Source organism: Pan troglodytes, chromosome 2, assembly GCF_028858775.2.
Source record: "Pan troglodytes isolate AG18354 chromosome 2, NHGRI_mPanTro3-v2.0_pri, whole genome shotgun sequence".
NCBI classification, from domain to species: Eukaryota; Metazoa; Chordata; class Mammalia; order Primates; family Hominidae; genus Pan; species Pan troglodytes.
The window spans coordinates 80543637-80568185 of NC_086015.1; the positions used below are offsets into that span (position 1 = coordinate 80543637).

Genomic DNA, 24549 nt, shown 5'->3' on the forward strand with positions numbered 1-24549 from the left:
TAAGCAGGGTAAAACCTAGACTTTTCATAGTTTACGACAATCTGGTATGAAATTGAAATGGTAGACAATAGAGATCTTTATTGATAAAAATAAATGACAAGGTTATTCTGGATTCCTAAAAAAGTCCAGACCTAGACAACACATTTGTCAGTTTTTATGTTAAGCTGAAACCATAGAAAGTATCACCCTGCAGAAAAGTGCAATGCTGGTCCAGGTGAGGACCAAGGATAAGTGTATGCAGAATCCCAGTGCTGATGAGCGAGAGCCACATGACCTTGTGGATGGTTCTAGAGAGATGCAGTCACTTTAGTAAATGCAAAAGGTGAACATTTACTCTAATTTATATAAATCCCATAGGGCTGATGTTGTTTAGTATGGGAGGTAATGACCATGGAAGTAGAAAAGAAAATAATAAAAACTCATGTTCTAGAAGTCAAAGGAGAAAAAAAGTTCTCTACAATGATTGGTGATATTACCAACATCTACAGAGGTCAAATTTGAGGAAGACTAAAAATACATCTTTGCTTTGATTCATATGTGGAAATTGGAAATATTTCAAGATCATTTTCATTTTCATTTCAAGATCATTTCATTTGATCATATTTCAAGATCATTCATACCCTCATTGGTGAGGGTATGAAAACAAATAGAATGGATTAAAAAACTGATAGTGTCAAATATATGTTTCTTAAAGATAAAATCAGGATTTATACAAATATAAAACAGACCTATTATCAAAGTTTTTATTTAATTCATTAATTAATGAATGAACCAGTAAGAGAGCACAGTTAGTTCAAAAACAATTTCAAAGGATCGCACAATAATGCTGAAATGAATTTACCATCACACACAATTTGCATTTTTGTTAGTGTTCTACATCTTACAGAATTATGAAGTAGCTCAAAAACAGTGAAAGATAGCAATAAACCTGAATGGTCCACTAGAAAGAGTCTCATACTATTTTTTTCCTATTTCCAATTTTTTCCCACAATTTTCATAAAATAGGATATAAGGAAATATTGAAAGTGAGTGTAGAAAAAATGTAGGGCTTCAAGACTAATTTTTGCAATGTACTGTAGTAAGAAAGATACTGAAATGGGAGTTGGGGAAGGAACAACTAGATAATTGTATGATTTTGAGATTTAATTCAACTTTCAGTCTGAATTTCTTAACTACAAGGGGAGTTTCAACAGAACCTTAGTTGTGCTCAAATTTTTCTTTTAAACTAAATTATGTGTGTGTGTGTGTGTGTGTGTGTGTGTGTGTGTATAAATGACAGCTTCCTATGAATTCTAATATAAAGAGAGCTCTTCTGTTTGAAGTGGTGGAAGAGAACCTAGTGTACCCTTCCTTCTTTACCTGGAGACTCTTTACCTGGAGAGTCTTGTGGCAGTTTTCAGAACCAAAATTTTAATTTCTTATATGATTTTAAGGGTGGCACAAATTTTTCTCCTTCAGATAATACTATGTGCCATTTTTTTTTTTTTTGGAACTATACTTGCTCTCAGAGTTTAAAGTTATGTTCACAATTTGGATTTAATATACAATTATGTTATTTTGTTGTATAACCAACACCCCATCTCCAACATGCCCAAGTTGACTCTAAGGGATGAAATACAATTTAAAATCTATTTAATCATATGTAAATTAAATTAACGGAAAAATTTAGCATAAAAGAATATAAATAAGTCTAAAATTATTTTAATTGTTCTATTTGGTGCTATATTAAATAAGCCCTCTCCTCATAGTAGAAAAAATACTGTGTGTATGTTTTTTAGTAGATTGTATGTATTAGAATGTATTTTTCATGCGTGATATACTTGATATATTCTATTTGAAATAGCAATTCCTGGTATACTATTTATATTTCATAGTAGGTAGTACCTGAGAAAGACCATCATATAATTGGTGAAGAAAATGATATGAAAGTATTTTATAGAACAGGTAGCTTTCGGCTGGGCGCGGTGGCTCACGCCTGTAATCCCAGCACTTTGGGAGGCCGAGGCGGGCGGATCACGAGGTCAGGAGATCGAGACCATCCTAGCTAACACGGTGAAACCCCGTCTCTACTAAAAATAGAAAAAATTAGCCGGGCGTGGTGGCGGGCGCCTGTAGTCCCAGCTACTCGGGTGGCTGAGGCAGGAGAATGGCGTGAACCCAGGAGGTGGAGCTTGCAGTGAGCTGAGATGGGGCCACTGCACTCCAGCCTGGGCGAAAGAGCAAGACTCCGTCTCAAAAAAAAAAAAAAAAAGAACAGGTAGCTTTCTTTTAGATCCACATTATATATGATTTTTGGAGGAGATGTATAGCATGGCTCATTGAAATACAAAGATACTTTTAGAAATTATTTTTATTTAATTGTCTTTATGCAGAGCATGCTTGTTGTCACATTTAGAAGCCTGTCACGTGATGGAAGGCGAATTGTCACATTGTTCTAATCAACAGAGCTATGCAAATACATTTTCTACTTCAGTCTCTCTTACCTTTGCATATACATCTCCTATGTTGCCTTATATTTTATACTTCAGTAAACTAGACAATTGTATTTAAAAGCTAAATCCAGAACACTTAATACTTATTAAATATTATAATGCAGTTAGTATGAAAGAATATGAGTATTTGGTGACTTACATAAAATTTAATGAGCTTTGCTTTTTTTTTTCCCATCAATTCATTTACTAGGTGATTTTACTCTGAGATAATGCCAAAAGGTAGATGACACATTACAAAATTTGAATTTCCATGCACTGTCTGCTTTTTCAAAGGACAGAGGTAAAGTTTTTCTGGACCAAGAACACAGCAAAAGTATATAAAATGGAAAAGGTTGTTTTCATTGACTTTGACACAGCTGAGTTTCTGGCTTTGGTAGAACCTTGGGTCTTGTTTTTCTGGACTGCTCCTTTACTCTCCATTTTGTTACCTTTGGTCCCCCTACTTATATACTTGGGGTTGTCCCTAAAGCTGGATGTCAGCTTTTCTAATCTCCCACATGTAATATTTGAAAAAGTTAAACTTATTGCAGACAAATTGGGAAAAATTATATTCCCTGATAGTCTTCAAGAATCTCAGGCTCTAAAAACGTATTACAAACTCAGATGTTTCCAGGGGTCATAAAAGGTAACAGAAATGTAACCAGATCAAGTTTAAGAAACAATAGAGAATAATCAGGACTTTGGGCTAACTACAGAGCAATTATGCTTGGTAGGGCACAGCTACTGCATACTTCTACCAAATTGGTTCCAAATCTTCTAAAAATTTAAAAAGTTGGAAATTCAAGTTTTTATATAAAATCTCTTGGCTGTTAAATATTGGGAACTACTTTAGAGCAGCAGCAACCACATCACACAAGCTATCTCTGCTTGCCAAACTCAACATGCCATCAGTATTAGATAGGATTGATAAACCCAAGAAATCTCCCAAATATTGTATTTCAGTTATCCATGTAGCCACATTCCTAGCCCTCAGTAAGCATTGTTCTCCTGGTTACTACTTAACTGTAATACTAAAGTGCTTGCTTCTCCTCTTTCTAAATAAATTTCACACAGTTGCAAAAATCACCAACAAGCACCATTGAATCATGGTACAATAGTCCTTTTTTTGGGGAAAGGTCTTGCTCTGTCACTCAGGCTGGAATGGTGCAGTGGCATGATCCTGGGTCACTGCAGCTTGGAACTCCTGGGCTCAGGCGATGCACCTTTGCCTCGCAAATAGCTGTGACTACAGGCATGCACCACCATACCTAGCTAATTAAAAAAATGTAGGTACAGAGTCTTGCTGTGTCGCCTAGGCTGATCTCAAACTTCTGGACTCAAGGAATCCACCTGCCTTGACCTCCCAAAGTGCTGGGATTACAGGTGTGAGCCACCCTGCTTTGCCCAGCACAATATTTCTTAGCCTACAGTGATAACCAATTTGAGGAGGCCTACTGAATTGGAATTCAAAAGATCTAGGTTTCATGATTTTGAACAAGTAATGAAAACTTTAATGAAATAAGTTCCACTTTACAGGTTTATTGCAATGACAAAATGGGAGAATTCATGATAAAGCACTGACCCAGCCATCCCATTAGTGGGTATATACCCAAAGGATTATAAATCATTCTACTGTAAAGATACATGCACATGTATGTTTATTGCAGCACTATTTACAACAGCAAAGACTTGGAACCAACCCAAATGACCATCAGTGATAAACTGGATAAAGAAAATGTGGCACATATACACCATGGAATACTATGCAGCCATAAAAAAGAATGAGTTCTTGTCCTTTGAAAGGACATGGATGAAGCTGGAAACCATCATTGTCAGCAAACTAACATAGGAACAGAAAAGCAAACTCCACATGTCCTCACTCATAAGTGGCAGCTGAACAATGAGAACACATGGACACAGGGAGGGGAATATCACACTCCAGGGCCTTTCAGGGAGTGAGGAGCCAGAGGAGGGAGAGCATTAGGAAAAATATCTAATGCATGTGGGACTTAAAACCTAGATGACAGGTTGATGGGTGCAGCAAACCACCATGGCACATGTGTACCTGTGTAACAAACCTTCACGTTCTGCACTTGTATCTCAGAACTGAAAGTGAAATTAAAAAAAAAAAAAGAACTAAAATATTAGTTACGCCATGATTACAAAGTAATATTACCCAACAGTGACTTTTCAATATTCGGGTATTGTCTCTAGTTTTTTTTTTTTTTTCCCCCTTGGTGGCCTTCTAGACTTCCATAACACAATAAAACTTAACATCCATGCACCTTTCCTCGTAATTATAGCTCCTACTTTATAGTATATTTTCTTGCCTGGAAAACATAACATGAATGCATTAAAATGTATGTCTCTCGCTTTCTTAAATAATTAAAATTATTATATATAAGGTTCCTTTCCGATGAAATGGATACAGTTAGACTTTTTGTCTAAGCCCTCTTCTGCTTTCTTTCATTGTCACAACTTGATGAAACAGTTACAGATTCATAGTGGTCAAAAGTACCAGAAAAATCACTTGATTCAATTTTTTTTACTTTCAGAGGTTCAAACTGAAACCTAAAGATGATATTTTACTTGTTTGAGGTTTTAGGGTGACATAAGATCAGCTCTGGAATAGATTTTAATGCTCTTGTCCCTGTGTAGTAGTAGCCCATACTACTCTTCTCAGGGCCTCAGGAATGATTAAAGTGGCTTTTACTTTACATGAGAACTCTGATCTCTCCATTTAAAATCCAGAAAGCTGGCCACATTTGTTGCCACCTCACTTGCCTTACAAAATGGTACTTAATGTCTTCTCTATATACTTTCCTCCCCATGCAGTTTTTTTCCATAAACTTCTTTACTCCAGGGGAGAAAATACCACCTTGTGTTGAAACACTAGGCACATTTGCTATCTAAAGAAAATAAACGATTTTCAAAATTGTATTTTCTAGCCAGTTGTTATGGCCTTACATCTGAGCCCTCCTGCTGTTAAGAGGCATCCTCATCTCCCACGCAGGCTGAAGCCTGGAGGCACATGAGTCCCTGGGTCCTTTTTCTGCTTCAGAGCCTTTGCTTGATCCATGCCCCTCAGTCAGTCCTCTTCACCAACATTCTGCCTGTGAAAGACTATATTCTCCTTTAGGATCTACTACAAAACACTCATCTTCGTCTAGGTGTCCTCAGCCTTTCCTAATCGATCTACTTCATGTTGATCTGTTTTAATATTAACTTGTGATAATATATTTGTTTCTGTGGAACTGTAGTATATTTTATAAAAGTATCTTCAACTAGACTTAAGTTATTCACAGGCTTGAGACATTTATTAATTTAAACAACTATGATAGTAATAACAGCTTCCTTCTCTTGTCACCACTACATGAAATAGTTATAAATTCATAGCAGTAGACGGTGTCAGAAAAATCACTCAACTCAATTTCTTCACCTTCAGAGGTGAAAACTGAAAATGTTTTTGTATTGTAAACCTTTCATATTTTGAGCACCTGCAAAGTGTTATATTAGCTCATGTAAGCATTACAGTAAGTTCATGAGATGGATACTATTATGATTCCCATTATACAGAAAGGAAAATGAAGACTTTGAGCTCACAGTTACACAGGAAAGAAGGGTCAGAACCAGAGGTTGAACAAAGCAGTGCCAAAAGAAATGCTATTTGCATAAAAGAATTTAATACATCTTTAACAGAAACAGTGAACAGATTTGTCTGTTCAAGTTCTTTAACTTATATGATTTTCTGTTTCATCACTTTAAAAGTAACAAGAAAGAGCCTTAGAAAGGGTAGGTGAGTTTATAAAATGATCAAAGTCAGGGTAAATAAGCTCTTCGATAGGAAACTCTTCAAGAATATAATTTTACCTTTTCAATGAGAAAACTAAATATAAGATGCTGGAAATGGAAGGTTTTCAACTAAAAGGATAAAATGTGAAGGAAATACAGAATGATGTTGAATTTTGTCAAATTGCCTTTTCTGCTTTTATTGAGACATTTACATTTTTTGTCCTTCATTTTCTCAATGTGATATATCACATTTATAGATTTGCATATGCTGAACTATTCCTGCATCCCAGCGATAAATCCCACTTCATCATGGTGCATGATCCTTTTAATGTAAATGCAATTTTTAAAGGATTATTTTACAGAAAATAGAGAAAGAGAATATAGAAAACTTTTAAAAATCAAGGGTTGACAAATTATTATCCATTGACCAAATTATGCCCCTTGCCTGTTACTGTAAGGTTATTTTAGCACAAAGCCACTTCCACTAATTTACATATTATCTATAACTACTCTCACATTACACAGGGCATAGTAAAGTATCTGCCCTTTCATAAAAAGTTTGCTGCCTCTGTTCTAAATCAGAGAAGTTTTATAACTTATGTGTTCTCTCTCTGTATGCAACATTAAATACATTTAGAAAAAATATGTGAGTAAATGTTCCTGAGAGTCTACACCCAAGATTATGTTTGTATTTTCAGGGGTCATACAGAGTAACATTGGGGATTTATTATGAATGTTCTGAAAGAAACGAAGCACAAAAAGGCTAAGTGATTTGTCCAGTCTCATTATGACAGTGGGGCTTGGGCAAGTCTATGATGCTGCCGTCTGAGTTATCTTAAACAGTGAATGACTGTCGGTTTCTGTTTTTCTACCAAACTTTTGTGATATTTCAAAGAATAGTATATTTAAAATTGTATATGTTTACATTTCTGAGTATCTGTAGAACCCCATGTATTAAGTAACATTTTCTTCCCTTAGATCTCTCAAATAAGTAAATGACTCTAATCCTTAGGAAATAGCTGTGCATTCAATTAGATATTTTAAAAATCCACATGTTCTTTCGGTACTTAAATTGAAATATTTTTAATTGTTTCTGAAAATGGAACACTTGAATACAATTTTCTCTGTGTGCATGTTCCTTAGGTTGATGGTTAACAATATTGATTTGTATTTCAGATGATGTAGAAAGTATCCCTGCTGTTCATTCACAGCATAAAACCATTTTGAGTTATGTTTCCATTTTCACAGCATCCTATACATCTCTCAACACACGTCTTACAATGCCCTATTAGTCAAACCATCTCTTTGTCCATATATTCAAATGAACTGTAGAGGTTATTAACTTGCCTTTGGCAAACAGATTTATTTTTTAAGATAAATGCTTTTATAAATTCAATGTGTGATACTTTCATTACAAATTATAAATAGAATGCCCTGCCAGACTTTTATGATAGCCATCACTAACTCATTTGGGCCCTTATTACGTTTCAAGCCTTCACATTCATGGATATTTCCTTTTTAATCACTAGCAAGTCTATTTTGGGATGTTGCAGGTTTTAAATTTTAGTGTTGTGTTCATCTAATTGGTCCTTTCAATAGACACTAAGCCTTTTGCAATTTAATTATGCTATCAAACACTGAATTTAATACCTATATTTTTAATCACCTGTGTCATATTTCTCTAATATGTTTAATGTTTCTTACAATATGAAATTATAGCAAGTGATAAGCTTTGTAAATTAACTTTTATCAATAGTTATTTTAAATTCTATTAGACTAGTATTTTTGTTTGCTTATATATGATAAATATGGGATTACAATATAATGTTAGAATACTTTAATGATTCTTAATGGTTAAGCAAATATGTGTTTAATAATCAAAATTAAAGCTATATTAATGATGGCCTCTCTATAATCTTCACCCTAAAAGCAATTACTTACTCACTAACTAGCTAACCTTTGTACCTCACATCCACATTACTACATCTTTCTGTACCTCACAGCTGTACTATGCTTCACAGAAGTAGCTATGTCCTCAGACTGTTCTGAGAATTCAATAAGATTATACTCATAAAAACTCGAAATGCATGACCAGAGATGTGGCAAGGGCCTAATACATGTTACCAGTTACCATTAAGAAAAAGCTGTAAGTGACCACCCTGGGCAACATGGTGAGACCTGATCTCTAAATGTGCACATACACACATAAATTATCCAAGGAAGGTGGTGTGTGCCTGTAGTCTCAGTTACTCAGGAGACGGAGGTGGGAGGATCACTTGATTCCAGGAATTCAAGGCTGCAGTGAGCCATAATTGTGCCATTGCACCCCATCCTGGGCAGCAGAGCAAAGAAAGCGAAGGGGAGGGGAGGGGAGGAGAGGAGAGGGGGATGCTATAAGCTAGCTGCCTGTTGGAATTTCTTTTAACAAAGTATATTAGTTAACCTGGGCTGTCATAACAAAATATGATAGGCTGGGTAGTTTAACTACATAACTGTATTTTCCCGCATTTCTGGAGAATGGAAATTCAATGTCAATATGCCAGTCGTGTAGTTTCTTGTGAGGCCTCTCCTTCTCACTTGCAGATGGCCACCCTCTTGTTGTGTCCTCATATGGTCTTTCCTCCATTCATGCACAGAAAAAGAAAGATCTTCAGTGTCTCTTCCTCTTCTTTTAAGAATTAATCTCACTGGATTAGGGTCCCACAGTTAAGACCTCCTTTAACCTTAATTACCTTCAAATAAAGTCACGTTTGAATTAGGGTTCAAGATAGGAATTTTAAGGTACACAATTCAGTCCATAATAAAAGATAATATTATTTATCATCATTTTCTCCTCTCTTCAATTTAATAGTTTTTTAAAGCATAAATTGGAAGTTGACTGCCTCTTTAGTAGTAAGGCAACATGTAGCCCTGAGTCTCCAAGGTAAATCAGAAAACTGAAATCATGTATTGAGTATAGACACATATAAAATGTTCACACACCTATACTTAGACTCTTACTCCCACACACTATTTTGTTAACCTAGTAGCCATTTGTTGGCAGTAATTCAAATCAGAGATTTGTTTAATATTATTTGTTTCATAAAAACATTGAAATGACTGTTATCTTATTGGGGAGGAGGTGGGGATGGTTAATGGGCACAAAAATATAGTTAGATAGAATTAATAAGAGATAGTATTTGATAGCACAACAGGATGATTGCAGTCAACAATATTTTATTATACTTTTAAAAACAACTAAAAGAGTGTAATTGAAATGTTTGTGACACAAGGTAATGGTAATTGCTTGTAGTGATGGATACCCCATTTACTCTAATGTGGTTATTACACATTGTATGCCTGGATCAAAACGTCTCATGTACCTCACAAATATGTACACCTACTAGGTACTCATACAACTTAAAAATAAATAAATAAACACATGAAGCTTTACAATGTTGACCTCTCTCTTCTTGAAGCTCTTTCTTCTCTTCCATTGCTTCTTGACGTCTCCTTCAAGGGTTACTTGTTCCTTCTGAATGTTCAGATCTAATACAAATATATGTAAACCAAAATCCCCCACTAGATGATGAACTTCTGAATGGATGATCACATCAAGGTTTACCTACTTTTTGTCTCAGTTACACATACTTTTTCTAGCACTACACACATTCAATAAGTTATGGTTAAATGAAAAAAAACAGAGTAAATGAAAGGAATGAGTAAATTAATCCATTATTTCAACAAGCACATTTATCTTTTATATAACTAAAAACCAATGCATAATTATAACCTCCCTTACATTTTTGTAAAGGCCAGGGCTTTCAGATTTTTATGAAGTAGTAAGACCTATTTCGTATCTCTCGTGTCTATTTCTTACTTTGTCTATATGCAAAATATAAAAATCAATACTTACCTGCAAGTCCTTCTTATATTTGAAAATTGACGTGGAACATTAACATATATATGATTGTAGGTTCCATAGAAAAGGATAGATCTTTGCTTTTCTATTTACACTGAGATTAAAAGGAAAGAAATTTGACTCTGGGTGAAGTTAAATGAAGATAGTAATAAGGAAATTGCAAGGAATTGTTTATACTACAATTGGAAAAGACTACTACTGGATTTTATACAATCTCTTTTTTTAGATGTGGTTAAAATTGGAATTGACTGTCATATTGATGGAGGAGTTTAAGGATAGTGCTTATTGAAATAAGAATATGTCTTAGGTAATTTCTCAAAGATCATTTCCACTTTTCTGGCATAAACATTGAAGTAGTGGTTCAAGGGAACCACAATGGCACATCAATGTTTTACCTCTGTTGGCTGCCAAAGGGAATATTTAAGACAATCCAACACTTTAAATACACATTTCTCCCCTGCCTAGAACTGTGGGTTCTCTTCATTTCTTTTTTTTTATTACCATAGATATAATAGACATTCCTCAGAAACATGACACATTTCCATGGACAACCCTAGTTTATATATTGCAGCAAAGATAAATTATGTCTTCCAATTTTGTGTAATTCCCCATATTCTAGTTGAGAGATTATGAACTCATAATAGACTACGATGTAGCAAGATTGCATTACACTATAAATGAGACCATTATCATAGATGATAATTCCTTCTTCCCCATCCCCCACTTTATTTTTAAGAATTACTACTCATTGTTCTGGATGCAGCTTAGATTCGTGTTTGATTCAACATTTTATTTTATTGAGCACCTTTTGTGCTACCTGATACAAAAGCAATGTTGGATAAATGAGTAAAACAAATGACAAACCAATGATACTAAATATATCCTTTAAAAATACAAAAAGAAAGAAGGGAGGGAGAACAATTGCATTAATTTTATTACTTGTCTCTGTAAGTAATGTGAAATAGTTTAGAGAATACTAAATGTAGAGTATAGCAACTTGGATTCTAGTCCTAGATATGTTACCTGAAGGCTTGAAGATGCTGGACAAGCCGATTTCTTTATGGCTGGAAGCTTCAGTTTCATAAAGAGTGAACTGGAAATAATAGCAAGTCCTCTTCCTGCTTACACAGGTTTTTTCCATGCTGAATCAAGGATGTACTTTGAAACACTTGGTAAACTTTATACCTATACAAAGTGTTACAAATATTTCTTTTAATACTAGCATCTTGAATAGCCACTGCTACTGGTAGGTGGTCCATCAGTCGGAAAGATGTTTTTATAGATTATTTAAAATAAGCCTACTTATCTTTACATTTATATGAAAATTAACCAATCATTTGAATACAAACAAAAAACAATAGAGAAAAACAAAAAGAAATAAAACCTGAGAATGACTGATTAGGTGACTGCAAAAAGTATATTTAAATTTTCTTCTTCTTTGACTGCAAAACTTGTTACATAAAACAAGTAGTGGCATTATTAGTTTACAACATGTGTAATTTTAACAACTGTTCCTTGTTTGAGTGCTACCTCTCCACATTGTAGTAAGACTTAGGTACAAAATGAATGAAAAAAGATTGAGATACTTTCAGAACCAGGGAAAGTATGTCATCCCAGAAAGTCCCATTGCCCTTTCTGGTAGTGACCTAGACTCCATTACAGATTCACATATGTTTAATATTAAAGCATCTAGTATGTTTAAGTTAATAAATAATATCTGTCACTCTGAAATATTTTCAATGAGATCAATGAATAAACTAATTTATATTAACTAATATGGCAGAATCTCCCAATCTTCTCTTTGTAATATGTCCAGTAAGAATATGTATTCATGAATATATGCATCTGTTAGAATTATCAACTGTATAGCACACCTTCACCCTCTTCTGCTTCTCTGGCTCTTTTTCTCTTCGTTTCTCTCCCTTTTCATCCTTCTCTCCTCTCCTCACAAACACAAACACACATAGCCTTTATTCCATGAAAATGAACTAACTCATCTTTGTATTTCATGATAAAATCAGACTCGATAAATACTAGTTCTTAAAATATTTCTGAAGTGACAAACTTGCTTGTCTCCAGAGACAACTCTGTGTACAAAACCTATCAGAATATTTCTTTTCTAAATATTCTAGTTCCCGTTCTAGTTGTCTCTTTTTCTGATATGTATCATTTAAAATTAGAATGTGCTTCATACATCCATATTCTTAATATGTTTAGCTTTAGACACATCTACATATGCTCTATAAATATAAGCGTTTCCAACATAAACATATAAAAGTAAGTTATTATTGCAAAGTTATTATTGCCTGAGGAGAAAGTAGACTCTCAAGGACGGTGATTTTCAAATTAAATGTTTTGTGTCCTTGAAGTTATGTAAAGTAGCGCTTGTCAAGCATTATGACCCAGGCATAAATCCTTTATAATTTTATGCCTTGGTAGGGCCATCTCTTTACGAAATTCATAGCTTATATAATAAATATAGGTGAGGAAAGAAGAGTTAAAATTATGAACCACCAGAGGTTATTAAAACTAACTGAAAAATATATTTCTGGGCTGGATTCGGTGGCTCATGCCTGTAATTCCAGCACTTTGGGAGGCGGAGGTGGGTGGATCATGAGGTCAAGAGGTCGAGACCAGCCTGGCTAACATGGTGAAACCCTGTTTCTACTAAAAATACAAAAATTAGCTGGGTGTGGTGGCGCGTGCCTGTAATCCCAGCTACTTGGGAGGCTGAGGCAGGAAAATCACTGGAATCTGGGAGGCGGAAGTTGCAGTGAGCTGAGATCATGCCACTGCACTCCAGCCTGGGCAAAAGAGCGAGACCCTGTCTAAAATACACACACATAAATATATATATATATATTCTATATGTATATAATATAGAATATATATAATATATATAAAATATATATTATATATTATATATTTTTATATATAATATATAAAATTTATATATATTATTTATATATTTATATATTTATTTATATATTATATATAATAAATATAAATATATATTATATATATATAATATATATAATACACACATATATACACACACACACTATATATATATATACACACACATTTCTATTTGGAAACTCATCTTTTTTATTTACATGGATAAGTGTTAGAGTTCTCCACTTATCTAAGTATGACTTCTACAGTGAGACTCATTCAATACAGTCTGACATTCCACAGATGTAGCAATAAGGAAATACAGTTTTTCGAGGCAATTATGCTTAGAATAATAAGATTTTGACTCTCCGGAGTACGTCATTTTATTTCAGTTTTTACTGATTTCTTCATCTGTTTTGTGCTACTGTAACAGAATAACACGGAGTGGGTGTATTAGTCTGCTCTCACACTGCTATAAAGAACTGCCCGAGACTGGGTAATTTATAAAGAAAAGAGGTTTAATTGACTCACAGTTCTTCATGGCTGGGGAGGCCTCAGGAAACTTAACAGTCATGGTGGAAAGAGAAGCAAATATGTCATTCTTCACATGATGGTAGGCAGAGAAGTGCTGAGCAAAAGAGGGGAAAGCCCCTCGTAAAACCATCAGATCTCATGAGAACTCACTCACGATCATGAGAACTCACTCATCATCATGAGAACTCACTCACCATCATGAGAACTCACTCACGATCATGAGAACTCACTCATCATCATGAGAACTCACTCACCATCATGAGAACTCACTCATCGTCATGAGAACTCACTCACGATCATGAGCAGAGCAGCATGGAGGTAACCGCCCCCGTGATTCAATGACCTCCCACCAGATCCCTCCCATGACATGTGGGGATTATGGGAACTACAATTCAAGGTTTTGGGTGGGGACACCACAAAACCATATCACTGGGTAATTTATAATGATCCAATTTATTTCTCATAGCTCTGGAGGCTGGAACATCCAAGATGAAGGTGCCTGCATTTGTCAAGGGTCTTCTTGCGAAGTTATCACATAGCAGAAGGGCAAAGAGAGGGTGAAAGGGAGAGAAAGAGAGCAAGAGGGGACAGAACGCACTCCCTTGTAGAGGTACCAATCCCATCCATGAAAGAATCTAATCACTTCTTAAAGGTACCAACTCTTAATATGTGAGGTGTTACATATGTTACAATGGCAATTAAATGTTATCGTGAGTTTTGGATGGGATAAACATTCAAACCATAGCTAACATTAACATAGATTAACTATTAATTTTATTCATGATACTACATACATATAACCAAGTAAGTATTTTTTCTTGAACTTTTGTGGAGCAACGACAAAAAAGAATTTTCACCAAAATGGCACATGTATACATATGTAACTAACCTGCACGTTGTGCACATGTACCCTAAAACTTAAAGTATAATTAAAAAAAAAGAATTTTCAGCATATCTTAAATTAAGAATTATTTTAGTGTTTGTTTTAAATTAATACTTTTTGAAGGAGTTTCGCTATATGCTGTGTAGTTTATAAAATATTTTATGAATCTGATATATGATTTGCTATGAAATACAGATTGTTATTCAATCTGTTCTAGAACAAAAACCCTAGTTTAAAGAAATATAGCAGGGCCGGGCACGGTGGATCACACATGTAATTCCAGCACTTTGGGAGGCCAAGGTGGGTGGATCACAAGGTCAGGAGTTTGAGACCAGCCTGGCCAGAATGGTGAAACCCCATCTCTACTAAAAATACAAAAAATTAGCCAGGCATGGTGGCACGCACCTGTAGTCCCAGCTACTCAGGAGGCTGAGGCAAGAGAATGGCTTGAACCCAGAGGCAGAGGTTGCAGTGAGCTGAGACTGTGCCACTGCACTCCAGCCTGGGCAACAGAGTGAGACTCCTTCTCAAAAAAAAAAAAAAAAAAAAAAGAGAATGAAAGGAAATATAGCAACATTATTTAACCATATACCCAAAAAGGTAATATACAGCCTAGTCAGTTTACAAGAATTCAGTGAATATAATATTTTATGCAGAGATTTGTGCCATTGTAACTTGTAAAGAAATTCTAACATATACTCTTTTCTAAAATATACTATTTGAGTAAGTTACTTAATATAATAAATAACTGCCCCAACTCACCACATTTTAGATGGAAAAAGTGATTGACAACAATAGACACAACAACAATAATTGCGCTGTGTAAGTGCTATGTGAGAGTGTCAATGCCAAGTACTGTACTTATATTCAGTAATATCAGGTGAATTCAAATACATCTATCACCTTAAGGATGAATAATCTGAGTTTAGCAAATCCCCAGTTACAATTTAAGTAGTGGAAGCAGAATTTAATATCAGATCAGTCTACATTTTTTTTTATACTTTAAGTTTTAGGGTACATGTGCACAACGTGCAGGTTTGTAACATATGTATATGTGTGCCATGTTGGTTTGATGCACCCATTAACTCATCATTTACATTAGATATTTCTCCTAATGCTATTCCTCCCCCAACCCCCAACCCCACCACAGGCCCCAGTGTGTGATGTCCCCCTTCCTGTGTCCAAGTGTTCTCATTGTTCAATTCCCACTTATGAGTGAGAATATGTGGTGTTTGGTTTTCTGTCCTTGCAATAGTTTGCTCAGAATGATGGTTTCCAGCTTCATCCATGTCCTTACAAAGGACAATAACTCATCCTTTTTTATGGCTGCATAGTATTCCATGGTGTATATGTGCCACATTTTCTTAATCCAGTCTATCATTGATGGACATTTGCATTGGTTCCAAGTCTTTGCTATTGTGTATAGTGCCACAATAAACATACGTGTGCATGTGTCTTTATAGCAGCATGTTTTATAATCCTTTGAGTATATCCCCAATAATGGGATGGCTGGGTCAAATGGTGTTTCTAGTTCTAGATCCCTGAGGAATTGCCACACCGACTTCCACAATGGTTGAACTAGTTTACAGTCCCACCAACAGTGTCAAAGTGTTCCTATTTCTCCACATCCTCTCCAGCACCTGTTGTTTCCTGACTTTTTAATGATTGCCATTCTAACTGGTGTGAGATGGTGTCTCATTGTGGTTTTTGATTTGCATTTCTCTGATGGCCAGTGATGATGAGCATTTTTTCATGTGTCTGTTGGCTGCATAAATGTTTTCTTTTGAAAAGTATCTGTTCATATCCTTTGCCCACTTTTTGATGGGGTTGTTTGATTTTTTTCTTGTAAATTTGTTTAAGTTCTTTGTAGATTTTGGATATTAGCCCTTTGTCAGATGGGTAGACTGCAAAAATTTTCTCCCATTCTGTAGGTTGCCTGTTCACTCTGATGATAGTTTCTTTTGCTGTGCAGAAGCTTTTTAGTTTAATTAGACCCCATTTGTCAATCTGCATTCTTAACCACTGACTCACTTTTATGTAATTTGTTATCAAGAAAAATATGGAAGCATATTCACAATCCTTAAACTATTACACACACACACACACACACACACACACACACACACTTCATGGCCTTTGGTTGTTCCTATGCATTCTTATGTTCACCAAAAAAAAAAAAAAATCGGAATGTCAAGTTATTTGAATACCATTCTTTTCCATGCCCAGTCTCATTGAAACTGAGTTCACATTTTTAAGGAGTATTTTCATACAATATCACAAGCATTATTTGACAGGTACAAAGCTATATCAGCCAAATTATTTGCCAGCATAATAATGTGTATCTAAATTTAAAACAAATAACAAAAGAAAAAAATAGAATTTGTTTGGTAATAAAACCACTTAAAGAACCCAAGTGAAATTAATTTTGTATCAAAATCCCTCAAATTTTAATAGAGGAAAAAAGTATAAAGGATGAAAAGAAATTGATCAAATTTTGTCTACTTAAAGACACATATTTTTCAAACACGTTTCAAAAAAATGTTGGCTTTCACTTTTCCTGTTATTTTGAATCTGAAAACATTACAGAATACATAAGTTTCTAAAAAGAATCAGTGTGATAGGGGAGGAAAGGTATAGACGTCATATTGAGAGCAATGTGGACTTGAATCTTGCCGTCTCTTGGTTCCATTGTACCACATCGGCTTTTTGACCAGGAGGAAATTCCCTTAACTAATGAGAGCACCTGTTTCCTCACCTGCCCCCCACAGTAAGTAACACTTGCATAGAAATAGCAAGCAGGATGCCTAGTCCAGAGCAGGCACTTTGCAAAGGTTTATTTTTCTCTTCTTTGTACTGTGACAAACAGATGTGGGACATTCTTGGATAAAGGAATATAGTTATGTACATATATACTTTCAGAAAGAAGTGATAAAATCATAAAATGTAATAATGACTATACCACTTCTTAAAAATCAGATATTTTACACCTCGGTCTTTAGTATGAAGTAACTATGACTTTCACAGTCATTTCACTCTGTGACTATTTCTAATACACAGAACGAGAAATTTGGACAGGAATCTTACCAGCTCGAAGGTTCTATGATTCTCATATTTCCCTAGATGAAAACTCCAGGCAGAAATGTTTTCTATTCAATCAGATATTAGTTCATAATTAAGTACATACAACTGAATGTTAATTACGTCTTGTTCTTTAAAAACCTATTTTCTGGGCATTCTGCAGGAGACAAATCGGAAGAATGAAGTTTAACATTTTCAATACATACTTTGTTATGCATATTCCTAAATTAGAAATGGTTTTTACCTAATAATTCCCACCTGTAAATGACTTCCAAAGGTTTATGTTATCCTGAATTAATCACTCACATAATGTCAAAAGCAATGTGCTTATAAAATGTAAAGACAAAAAAGAACTCGGAAGGGGGGAGCACTTTTAAAAATTGTTTTTTAGTGGATGTTTTCATTTTAATTAAAAATCAAACATATAATTTAAATACATAAAGGGATGCTGATATCAGATAATTAACATATAAGTACATCTTGCTGACAACTTAAATATGCATGTTTTTATTAAGAAATAAAGAAAAAACTCAAAAATCCAACAGTCAAGGTCTTTCTAAAGTACTTAAAACAATTTGAAGTTTGTTAAAATGTATATTTTAATCACTCATAATTTAGGTGAGATAGAAATATTCCCAACATGGACTTTCCAAGGTACGTGAAATTCAATATGTGAAATTCAATACTGCTAGCTATAGAGCAGAAATTATGTTTCTGTTCTAATATCTATCAATGTCCAATATGATAGATATTAGCCACATATGGCTATTTAAATTTAAACTAATGAAAATTGAGAATTCATTATATCAAACATACTAGCCATATTTCAAAAGCTCAACTAGCTACTTCGCTACTTTACTGAACAACACAGTTATAGAATATTTTCATTAATATAGAACTTCTATCAAACTGAGCTGGTTTACAGTCTTTTTTTTCTTTTGCACAAATTATAACATGAAGCCATATTCTAAACCTTTCCATATTGGAATTGGAATTTTAATTCATTTGTTTAAAACTACTTTTTATAAATTGTTCATATCATTTCTATAATCTATTTTTTGTAATTAAAGGCAATAGATTATTGAACAATCAGGTTGCTTAAATGAAGAAAGGCTTAATGAGATTTAAAATGTGATTGGTTTTTAATTTCATTGACAATAGGGCAATGCCTTAATTAACATTGAACAACAAGAAGTCTATAATAATGGGGTGATGATATCCTTGTATGTGAAGTCTGTGTGATTTACATTAGTACTGTCCAACAGAAATATAACCAGAGCCATGATTTCCAGAAATATTTCGGATATTTTTGGATTTTGGAATATTTGCATATACATAATGATATATCTTATCTCGGGGATGGGACCCAATTCTAAACATGAAATTCATTTATATTATATATATATATTATACACGTGTCCTGAATTTAACTTTATACAATATTTTTTAATAATTTTATGCATGAAACAAAGTTTATGTACTTTGAACAGTCAGAAAGCAAAGCAGTCACTATCTCAACCACCCATGTGGACAATCTATGGTTGTTTGCCATCATAAGCATTCCAGTGGATGTATAGCCTACCAATAAGCAATTCTTTTTTTTTACTCTTATTCATACATAAGCATGTAATAGTAAAATATATGATATAACATCAGTAGGGTGAAAAAGAAAAATGTTCATGGTAACTAAGGAACCCAGTAGCATCATCAGAATATATGTATCAGCTGTTAAACAACAGCAACAACAAACAACAGGTCTTAGACTCTACCTACAATGCTGTGCTTTGATTACAAGGTTACAGTATACTGTGTTTTATTGTTTTAGATAAGAAGAAACATCAGATAGTTGACGGACTAAGAAGTAGGTCCTCTAGGGATAGGAAGGCATTCTGCTGGATGGCTTTTTAAAGTAGTTTCTCCAGAGAAGGCATCTAATTCTTGGATTAGGGATGCTCAGCTTTTGGTATAAAATGAAAGAAGCAAGGAGGGGGCAAAATCATTGTTAACACTAGAAAATATTAGAGGGACTACAAAAGCCTTCGGCAATTGACTTTGGATGCTCAGTACCAAACGCCAATGTATTTTCATCAATAATACAGTCATTAAAAATTAGCAATGTTCTTGGTATATAGAAAGATGCTCCTTGCCTGGAAACAAACAATCTTCATAATCAAATAATGAATGCCTGAGTAAAGCGATTTTATTCTTAAAGATGGTTTTTTATTCTCATATGTATTAAAAATTAAATAAGTAAAAGTTTATACCAGTTTTATTGGGTTGAATATTGTGAGCCCTTCACTCCCAGCAATAGGTAAATAAATAATAAGTCCAAGCCATTTTTGTTTTTAGATTGAAAGTTACAGTTTTTTTTTTATCAGGAAACTCTTCTCAGTGATTGACACACAGTAGCCTGGTTTTGTGCAGTCCTTTCTTGGCACTGTATAGGAAATAGTGAAGTAAATAATAGCTCACCTTAATTGTCATTAAGAGGTAAACGGTAAAATGCAATATTGTCAGGCTCTTCATTCTAATTAATGATAAAGTTAAACTTGTATGGTTTAATAAAATCTGCCACAGAGCAAGACTAATTGGGTGATGAAAACAGAGATTGAAATCGAGTAGAATCAAGCTTCAGAAATGAAGAAAAACATTATGATTGCCTTGAGATATATCTAAAGATCAAGTTCCAAAAGTTTGTCACTAATAATAAAGAGTAGATCCTAGTATTCCTGTAGCAATACTTATAACCTTATCAATACCTTGAATAATTGCAGAGTTTTGCATTCTAATAAACTGGAAAAGCCCAGGTACATTTTGGCCCAGCTTGTTGGATAGGATATTGTTCATGGTAGCACTTATATTTGTATAAACCATTGTTTCTGAAACAAAATTTCAATATATTTGCTCCCTAATAAATATCCTTAGTTTCTCTTATACTGAGTTTCATCTCATCAAGTTGGTTGACAAAGGAACAGAAGCTTTTGAGGAGTCAATAAAAATAAGAGAACACTAAGGGAAACATACAAGTTTGTCCCGGCATTTATTTTTAAAAGATATTTCCCCAAGTAAAAGTTAGAAAGCATCTGGAACCTGTCATTTTGTGATGATGGATCTGAACAAGAAGACACATGTACGTGTCAGAAACAGAAATAGTTCTGTGTTCATGATCTGGCTGTCATCACATATCTTTAGGGGGAATAGAGAAAGAGGTATGGGGTTTGAAAATTGGGAGAGAAATCCACTGATTTATTTTGGAGAGAATGTGAATGCCACTAATCCTCCTCTATAGGTTTACTGATTGAGCTGCTACCCTTATAACCTCTTCCTCACTGTAAGCTGCTCTCCCACTCCTACCCAATGCCTGAGAGATAAAGGTGATTCTATTTGATCCTCATAGACTATGGGCTTGCTAAAAATGGGATGCAGAAAAGTTCCTCCTTACTTTCTTATACTTAAATATTAATAATGTTATTGCAGCAAACATTTATGTATAGAAAATACAAATACATATTTTAATTATGCATATATACACATACATCAGATAAATATATGGATATATATATATATATATCTCTTATATATGCATGTGGTATGTGTACGAGAGAGAGAGAATAGGATGACCATTGCAAGCTCACTTTTTTTGGGGAAATTTCCTGAAAGTCCCTATGTAATTAGATAGATAAACTTTAGGTAAGATTTTTTTTAAAAAGAGCTTGTGTAGGTCTCTTACTCAGATATAACTTTCATGTTTATTTTAGGCTTTAATTTAATTTATTGCACCATGTTCTGAAAATATATCTCCAAGTGATTCTACATACCAACATCTTTACTCAAACTTTCTTATTGAAACATGTCTACAGTTTGTCTTTGGCATTGAATATTCTACCACTATGGCAAGTGAAAAGTTACATTTTGGTCATATTAGTTATAATAGGTCTTAGAAATAATCTTATATAGTTATCAATTGAGTAAAGGCCAATTTATAGAGATTAGGAGATGCCTGAGAATTACTGTTCACACTTTAATGTGTTCTTTATGACCCACCTATATTTAATTTAAATATGAGAATATATTCATTTGTATTAAACCCTAATGTCCTTTAACATTCCATATTTTGCTTTAATTAGCGAATATTAGATAAGGGGAAACAATTATCATTGCATCAGGATCCACATAACATAAGATAAAAACATAACGTAACACATAACATAAAAGAAATAAGATGAAAACAAAAGTCTGTAAATTTGGCAATTTAATCTTGACTATGATCCCTAATATAGCATCCTTACTTCTCTCTTCTGACCACTGTTCTGGGATTGATTTGGTAAGATTTGGTTATTGTCTTACTGTGACAGCTCCCCAGGGCCTAGTCCCAGACCTTGACTTCTCATTCTTGCTACTGCTTTCGGTATATCATCTAAACTTGGGATTTAAAATAACTTCACTATCCCAGTTTTAAGAACACTTCCTATTATATCCCCATTCCTTTTGCTATGTACCAAAGCTTCTTGCTTGGTGTACAATAGAACATTACAAAATAAGCATGAATTCCTGAAAAGTCGGCAATTTCTGTTAAAGCGAATAGTCTTGATATGTATGAACATGCTTATCTAAGCAGTCATGAATTTTTTCTTCATAATATTTAGTGGAAAGTATGTTGCTTTTAGGGACTGAATTGTGCCCCCTGCCATTCATATGTTAAACCATAACCCCCAGTGTGACTGTATCTGGAGATAGGGTCTTCAGGAAGTAATTAAGGTTAAATGAATTCATAAGGGCAAAGCATTAAACTGTGGCCTTCTCAGAAGAGGAAAAACATGGAGGTGTGTCTCTCTTTCCCCACCACATGAGGACACCATGAGAAGGCAGCAATCTGCAAGCCAGAAAGAGAGCCCTTACCAGAAACCAAATGAGCCTAAACCTTGCTCCTAGACTTTTTAGTCTCTAGAGTGCAAGAAATAAATTTCTGTTGTTGAAGCCACATGCAGTCTATGCCTTAATAGACGAATCCACTTCCTTTCCCAGTATATTTCAACTCTGGATTCAGAGCCTTCTCTAATGTCTCCTTAAAGTTCTGTTTTAAATGGCCACTTTTATTGCTTTTTAGAAATTTTTCTTTCATTTTCTTTATTTCTTTCAGAAGATCTAAAAGATCTTCACATCTTTCACCTGAAACAGTGGGCTCTTGTATTTACTTTGAGTTCTTCCCCAAAGAGCCTTTCTTTCCCTCAGTGTCTGGTTCAAAATTCCATCAAGTAAGTGCACATTTAAACAGATGCCATTTCCCTGTATAAATCTAGTGAAGGTTCTTTAATAGCATAGTTCAGTGTGGTGCAGCAGTGTTCTTATACTTGTTGGTGGGAATATGTACTGGAGCCACCCTTCTGGAAGGAAGTCTCACCGTTGGTGCTGAAAACTTGAAAGTTACTTATATCTTTTGATGCCATAGTTTCACTTCTAGGAATCTGTCCAAAATCAGTGATCAGAGATGCCAAGAGGATTTTCTAGACAAGAGCATTTATCATATCAAAAATAATAAATCCAACTGCATGCCCATCTGTAGAGAAAAGCCAACAGAGCTATGCCAATCCACATGTGGGAATACTACCAATTCCCACATGTGGGAAAACTACCAATTCCCACATGTGGGAAACACCAAGAGAGCATATTTTCAATGGTTCTTAACGATCTGGGGAAATTTTGATGACATAATAAAGCAACAATGCACATGATGATTCCATAATTATTATTCTGCAACTATATGGGTATATGCATGTTTTTGAGTGAAATTTTAACAGCTGTGATTTTGATTTTGATTTTAAGCGTTTATCTCTTTTCCATCAATTTGCAATAACAAATTTTACTTGTAGAGTTGGAAAACATCAATATTCGGTTTTTAAAATGTTTGGACAGGAGACATCATAGTACTTCTATATACTGTTGGGTTTGTTTTCCTACCACTATAGCCAGGGTAAGGTACTTAGCATGCTTAAGGTCGTGTTAAGTTCTAACTTATCCTGTGTGTGACTTTTCTTACATCACTTCCCTTTGCTGGGAAATAAAAAAAAAATTCTTATATACCAGACAAAATTCCTCCTATTATCCAAATTTCAGATGCAAGCAATATTCTCTGCAAAATTTTCCTGAAGAAGTATAATTACCCTTTTCAACACATTTTAGAGAGTCACTTTATCTTAGCACCAAACATTGTTCACATACAATAAAGAGGGTATGAAAAGATTTTTCCTGGTGCCTATGAGATTGTTAGCACAAGGAATTGTTTCTTAGGCTGACCCAAAGATCCAAAGATAAAGTGTTCTCTGGTCTACACCCCTCTGGAGCTTATCCAATGCCAAGCACCTAGAGGGTGCTCAATAAATATTTAATTGAATGGACTGTTTGAAAGCTCTTCAAGATAAGACTTTCAAGTTACATTATGTAGTGAACATTCATAGACATAGCCTGACATCTTTATATCTTCATTTTGGTGGTATTGAATTTATAGTAAGATGAGTATTATAAAATCTTCACAAGTGTTTCAAAAGTAATTATGACACATTGACTGGAAACTCTTTACCTGCATAAGAACTATAGTTGGATTTCTAACTGTTTAGTTGGGGGTTTGTTCTCAAGAGTACAGCCCTACCTTTTCTGTATTTTGTAATAATAGGTAGCTATGGACCTGTACTTTTACTCTTTAGAAAATACACTTGCTGTATAAAGTGTCAATCATGGAGATACAAATGAGAAATAATAAATTTTACATTGTTAGACCGTTAGTCTCAAAGTACATAGTTGAGTTGGCTGGTTCACTTAAGAATCATACTAACCTTGTCACAATTCTGCTGAATGAATTTAATGAAATTTGAAATCCAATAATACTAAAATTGTTTATTTTTTCTAAAAAATAGCTAGTCATTATGAATGCATAATGTTTATAAATGTAATTGCTTCATAGTTGCTTTGCATTTTATGATTATTACTATGCATATTTT

At 34.3% G+C, this 24549-nt stretch overlaps 1 protein-coding gene across 8 annotated transcripts in view; it reads left to right on the forward strand.

The window, feature by feature from the left end:
- The window catches only part of ROBO2 (roundabout guidance receptor 2), a 1748072-nt gene that overhangs the window by 354333 nt on the left and 1369190 nt on the right, over nt 1-24549 (forward strand). The gene's annotated exons all lie outside the window — the stretch shown is intronic.